This window comes from Tupaia chinensis, unplaced genomic scaffold (assembly GCF_000334495.1).
Source record: "Tupaia chinensis unplaced genomic scaffold, TupChi_1.0 Scaffold000178_1, whole genome shotgun sequence".
NCBI lineage: Eukaryota > Metazoa > Chordata > Mammalia > Scandentia > Tupaiidae > Tupaia > Tupaia belangeri.
In genome coordinates, this window is record NW_006159653.1 from 1,807,084 (window position 1) to 1,813,993 (window position 6,910).

Here is a 6,910-nt window from a genome sequence, read left to right on the forward strand (position 1 = left end):
CTCTGCTCCCCGCTCAGGTGGCGCTCACCGTGAAGGCCCTGCAGCGGTTCCGCCTGGGCACCGACATGTCGCTCTTCGCCACCGAACAGCTGGGCGCGGGGGCCGGCCAGGCCTACCCCGGCTACCCAGTGGGCAGCGGCGTGGAGGGCACGGAGACCTACCAGAGCCCGCCCTTCACCGAGACCCTGGACACCAGCCCCAAAGGGTACCAGGTGCCCGCCTATTAGCGGCTGGCCTGCGCTCTCTGGGGCTGGGAAGCAGTCTCACCAGAGCAGGCCCCAAGGCCTCTGGGGCCTGCCCTCTGCTTCATCTGGCCCAGTTGCAGGGACAGAGGGGGTGGCCACTGTGGGCTGTAGGGGGCCACGAGGCTCTAGCCCTCCAGGTGCCTGGGCCACCACCCCCACATTCCTCCAGTCCCCTTAGCACCTGGCCCCAGCTCTGAGGTCTTGAGAAGGGGACAGCACAGACCTAGGGCATGTGTCCTCCAGCCGAAGTGCTGGCCTGCAGAGGCATCCCCGGGCCAGCCTGCTGCTCCCCGGCCACTCTGCGTCAGAGGCACAGCACCCTCCACCAGTGCAGGGCTGCCCAGCCCAGGGGCAGGGACACCAATCGCACCCCGAGGTGGGGTATTACGGTTGCTGCACTCCAGCCCGGGTCCCTGTGGGTGGGGACTGTCCTTGCTGGGTGGTGGGGGTTTGTCCTGTCGGAACCTCTGTTGGGCACCTCCCACAGGCTTGCTAGAGCAGCCTAGCTCTGTCCGTGTTGTGGTTGTGGTCACGTGTCCAGGTGTCCCCTCCTAGTGCGCCAGGGCTGCCCCTGTCTGTGGCCCCTGCCTGCCCTGACCCAGGCCCCGCCCGGGCGGGTGGTTCTAGGAAGGCTCAAGATGGCTGTGGGCCTGGGCACCAGCCTTGTCCTGCTCTCGCCCACGCCTACCTGGTGAGACTAGCCCCTCACAAGGAAAGAAGGCTCCTGGTTCCATCTGCTCACGTGCCCTGGAGAGGGCTAGGCCCCGCCCCTGCCCCCACCCCACCTTAAGGCCCAGCCCAGGCAGGGGTGCCCCTTTGCAGCTGACTCCTCACCCCTCACCCGAGCTGGCTTTCCCGGTAGGTCGTTCCAAGCCCGCTGCCCTCTGGGGTGGCAGTGGGGCCACAACCCTGCACCCCGTAGCATAGACCGCGTCCACGTGGGTGTTTAAGTGAACATGTTTACAATTTTTGTATATATCAGTCTCTCCCCTTCTGAAAGAACAATCCGTGATTGTGTATTTTCAGTGTCCCATGTTCAGCTGCAACTTCTTTACAATAAAGACTGTCGACGTTACCGTGACCTGGGCACTCCTACCTTCTCTCCCCTGCCCCTCCTGGCACAGGGCCCAGAATCCAGGAGGGGACAAGGAGGCGGGGGCCAGGGTGGCCCCCAGTTCCGGGGTCCCCCCCCCATGGCCCTCTCCACACGTTGCACTAGTCTGGCACAACGGGGGCTCAGGGAGGCTCTGTGCAGTGCTGGGAGACCCCCACCTTTTTCTCCTTTCTTTTCTGTTTTTTTTGTGGCCAGGTGTCCCGGTGTCCCCTGTAGTGCGCCAGGGCTGCCCCTCTGTGCTGGGACAAACAGACAGACAGAGAGAGAAAGTGAGAATCACCCTCCCCGGGGCGTTGGCCATGCCGCAGTTCCTCTCCACGCTTCTCTCGGGATCTTGGGCTGGCGCACGCACACATACCTGGCATGTTTATCAAGGTGCTAGGACTCAGAGTGTATCGTTGCCATGTAGGATCCAGCTGCCCCAAACACCATGCCACCTACCAGGGTCCAGGGTCCTCTTTTAAAGGACTCCTACATGGTTGACCGAGGTTTGAGTCCTGAACTTGGCAGCTTGCGTTCTCACTTTCCTTCTCTCTTTCTCTGGTCAAAATTAATAATAATAAATAAAACAAAGTAAATCTTAAGACAAAAGTGCACTCAGTAAGCTCCGTGGTCTTGTGGCTAAGGCAGCCTGATCCCACATGGCTACCTGTGCTTTTCGAGTCCTGGCACCTGGGAAGCAGGCCGAGTGCAGAGGTTGAGGCGGAGGGTTACAGTGGGCATGCCCCATTGGAGGGGCTGCTTTCTTCCTGTCCCTCTCCCTGTGTCTCTGTTTCTCTGGCAAGCACACACCTTCTGGTGAATTTTTTTCAATAATTATTTAACTTTATTATTATTATTTTCCAGTTTTTATCAGAGAGAGAGAGAGAGAGGGAAATGAAAAAAGAAAGCCCCTGGGTTTGGGACTCACACTGCGGTTGACCACGTGAAAGTCCAGCCCCTTTAACCACCACACCACCCACCAGCCTCGAATATTATTTTTAAGAATTATTTTATTTAACTTTACTTATTTATTTATTTTATTTTGACCAGAGAGGGACAGAGGGAGAAAGAAAGCAAGCTGCCGGGTGTGGGGCTCAAACTGTGGTTGACCATGTGGGAACCCAGCACCCTTAACCAACATGCCACCTACCTGCCCCTCTGGCGAATTTTTTAAATAAATAAATTTTAAAAATTGGGACCAGCAGATGGTGTAATGACTACGTTGTTGGACTCCCATGGAATCGACCACAGTTCAAGTCCCGGACCTGGTGGCTTAAATTCATGCCAGGTGTGTGTGCGTGCATGCCCAAGATCCCGAGAGGAGAACGGAGGAGAAGGGATTGCGGCGTGGCCATCCCCCCTGGGGGGGTGATTTTTCACTTTCTGTCTCTCTGTCTCTCTGCCTTTCTGGTGAGCGCACGCACCCTATAGCAAAAAACCTCTCCAAAAATAAATACATACATTTTAAAAGTTAGAAGTGCAGGTCAGGGGACCAGCAGTTAGCGTAATGGCTATGTCACTGGACTCCCATGTAGTCGACCACGGTTCGAGTCCCAGACCCAGTGGCTTAGACTCATGCCAGGCGCATGTGTGTGCGTGCCCAAGATCCCGAGAGGAGAATGGAGGAGAAGGGATTACGGCGTGGCCATCCCCCCGGGGGGCGATTTCTCGCTTTCTGTCTCTGTCTGTCTGTCTGGTGAGCACACATGCCCTACAGCAAAAACCTCTCCAAAAAGAAAAAAAAAAAAAAAGAAGCGCAGGTCAGCACATGATAGTGGAGGCACTGGATTCCCACATGGCTGACCGTGCTTGGGGATGTGGACCCAGCGGCTTGAAAATCACTCTGGCTGCATGTGTATGTATGCATGCCCAACGTCCTGAGAGGAGAACACAGAAGGGACTGTGGCGTGGCTCAGCGTGTGTCTGCTTGCCAGGTCCTGGGCTTACACCACAGTCGGCCACGTGGCAATTCAGCACCTTAACCCTCACACCACCTGCTGGCCCCACAGCTTGCTAGTTTTAAGGCATGATTCAGTGGCACTGATTACAGCCACAGTTTTGCCACCATCACCACCATCCCCAAAGCTCCACCATCTTAGCAGAAACTCTGTCTACGAAAGTCTGAGCCCCGCTTCCCGCCCAGCCCGCGTCCGTCGCTGGGCCACGTCTTTCCGCTGCTTCTCGTAAGCACACTAGCCTTTCGCGTCTGGCTTCCTCTCCTGCGTGTTTCCAGGCTCATCTGTGCTATGGGCTGAGTGAGCCTCATGTACCTTGTGGCTGCGTAGCATCCCACTGCATGGTGGTCCCAGTCGTTGGCCAACTGTGGATTTGCACGCGGGCTGCTTCCCTTTCCAGGTGCTGCCACAGACTGGGCTCTGGCTGTCGCTGGGAGAACCGCTGGGTCCTGCGGTAACTTTGGGATCTGTGTTCAACTTCCCACGTAAACTGTTTATTTATATACATATATGCATTTTTGTTCTTAATTTTTTTGTCACAGAGTATGTGTGCTTCTGGAAAGAGACAGAGAGAAGGAAAGTGAGAACTCATCCCCTACAAGGGGTGGGCATGCTGCAATCCCTCTTCTTTTATTTTCCTCCTGGGATTTTGGGCACGTACCCACACACTCCCAGCAAAGTTTTCAAGCCCCCAGGACCAGGACTTGAACTGCAGTTGACCAAGTGGGAGTCCAGGATCTTAATCGCCACACCACGTGCTGGTGCCTCCATATGCACTCTGTAGATACCAACTTCCGTTTTCTATACTTACCACGTGGGTGTGCATCCGAGGAGGCACATCATCTGCCCTTTGCACGCCGTGTGTGACGTGTTCTGTGCAGGACCCACGTGGGCACACGTGGAGGAGGTGCTTCCTTTCCTGCTGTGTGACATTGCTGGCTCGCCCAGGCCGACCCCGTGAATGGACAGGTGCCACAGTCTGCGGGCTCTGCCACAGGGGCTCCCGGCGTGCACCAAGTCAGTGCTCCTGGCTCCTCTGCCGGAGGACCGCGGTTGCCTTGGGCTCTGAGCACTGACACTTCGCAGAGCCCTGTGCACCCACTCACATTCCACACCAGCCTCGTAAGCCCCGGGGCCTGCATCCTTGCCAACTCCTGGCATCCCAGACCCGGGAGCTGTTGCCAACTGAGGGGGCAAAGGCGCTGGGTGTCCTCACCTGCACTGGCCGGAAAGTGCACACTGGTGCCCACAGGCACGGGTGCAAGTCCTGCCTCTGCCTCTGTGACGGATTGCTCTGGGCACCAGTGTTCTCTGCAAAGTGAACTAGATATTAGTGACTGCTGCTTTTTTTTTTTTTTTTGAGAGGTTTTTTTTTTTCACTATAGGGCGCGTGTGCTCGCCAGACAGACAGGGAGAGACATAGAGACAGAAAGTGAGAAATCACCCCCCAGGGGGGATGGTCACGCCGCAATCCCTTCTCCTCCATTCTCCTCCCGGGATCTTGGGCACGCACGCACACGCGCCCAGCGTGAGTTTTAAGCCACCGGGTCCGGGACGTGAACCGCGGTCGACTACGTGGGAGTCCAGCGACATAGCCATTACGCTAACTGCTGGTTCCCCTGTTTTCGTTTTTTGATTTTGATTTGCATCTCCCTAATTGCAGGTGCATGTGTATCTCGTGTTTAGTCATTTTTGTTTCTGTGAGTTCTGCGTTTTATATCCTTTACCCATTTCTCCATTCTTCGGGATTTCATTGATTTGTAGGAATTACTTATATGTCTTGGGTGTTAATTTTACATTACAAATGTTGCAAGCAGCTCTTCCTGGTCTGTCACCTGCATTAGCTTTGTTACTATCACATAGAAATTTTAATTTTTTTTCTTTTGGAGAGGTTTTTGCTATAGGGCGCATGCACTCGCCAAAGACAGAGAGAGACAGAGAGACAGAAAGCGAGAAATCACCCCCAGGGAGGATGGCCACGCCGCAATCCCTTCTCCTCCATTCTCCTCTCGGGATCTTGGGCTCGCACGCACATGCGCCTAGCGTCAGCTTAAGCTACCAGGTCTGGGACTTGAACCGCGGTCAACTACATGGGAGTTCAGTGACATAGTCATTATACTAACTGCTGGTCCCCAAATTCTTCCTTTTTTTTTGGGGGGGAGAAGTTTTTTGCTATAGGATGTGTGTGCTCCCCAGAAAGGCAGAGAGAGACAGAGACAGAAAGTGAAAAATCACTGCAGGTCCCTCGATAACTTTCTTTTCTAAGATTTCCAGCTGGTTCTTCAGAACATTCTGTTGAAGGCAGCGCAGTTAAGAGCTACTGTGGAGGGGCCCAGGAGGTGGCGCGGTGGTTAGACCCAGACTTCCACACGGTCAGCCACGGTTGGAGTCCCTTGCTCTCTCTCTTTCTCTCTCTTTTCCTTTGGGAAGCACGTGTGCCCTGTAGCGAATTTAAAAATAACGATAATGATAAAATTAGAATAAATAATTATTGGGCGCATGTGCGTGCATGCCCAAGATCCTGAGAGGAGAGTGGAGAAGGGATTGTGGAGTGGGCATCCCCCGTGGGAGGTGATTTCTTGCTTCCTGTCTCTTTGTCTCTGTCTTTCTGGTGAGCACACGTGCCCTATAGCAAAAACCTCTCCAGAAAAACAATCTTTAAGAAAACAAAAAACAAAAAAAAAAACCTGGGACCAGCAGTTATGGCTCTGTCGCTGAACTTCCACGTAGTCAACCGCGGTTCGAGTCCCGGACCCTGTGGCTTAAACTCACTCCAGGCGTGTGTGCGTGTGTACCCAAGATCCCAAGAAGAGAATGGAGGAGAAGGGATTGCGGTGTGGCCATCCCCCTTCGGGGGCGATTTCTTGCTTTCTGTCTCTCTGTCTTTCTGGCAAGCACATGCACCCTACAGCAAAAACCTCTCAAAAAGAAAAAGCCCTTGGGACCAGCAGTTAGCGTAATGGTTATGTCACTGAACTCCCATGTAGTCGATCGTGGTTTGAGTCCTGGACCCGGTGGCTTAAACTCATGCCAGGCATGTGTGCGTGCATGCCCAAGATTATGAGAGGAGAATGGAGAAGGGATTGCGGTGCGGCCATCCTCCCCAGGGGTGATTTCTTGCTGTCTCTGTCTTTCTGGCAAGGACATGTGCCCTATAGCAGAAACCTCTCCAAAACAAAGCCCTCGTGGAGCTCGCATAGTGCCCTGGTCAGGTGCTTCATGTGCATACGCACCTGCGGGCTTAGGAAGGAGCCACGGGAACTAGGTCCAGCTCTGCCCCCCTCCAGCACAGTCCTCTCAGGTAGGTTCTCCACCTCCACCTGCCTGTACCTTGGACTCCCCTTCTTTTCTTAAATGTAATTTTACTCACCATTTTTTTTTTAATTTAAATTTAAGCAGAGACACACAGAAAGAGAGGGAAAGTGAAACAAGCCACCAGGTCCAAGATTCGCACCACGATCAGCCATGTAGGAGTCCAGCACCCAACCACTACACCACCTACTGGCCCCATCTGGCAGCCCTCTGAAGTAGGGCTAGAGCGGAAGAACCAAGGGTGGGGTCAGGGTCAGCGCACCCATGAGGAGCCCAGAGCAGGACCAGCCTTGGTGGTGTGT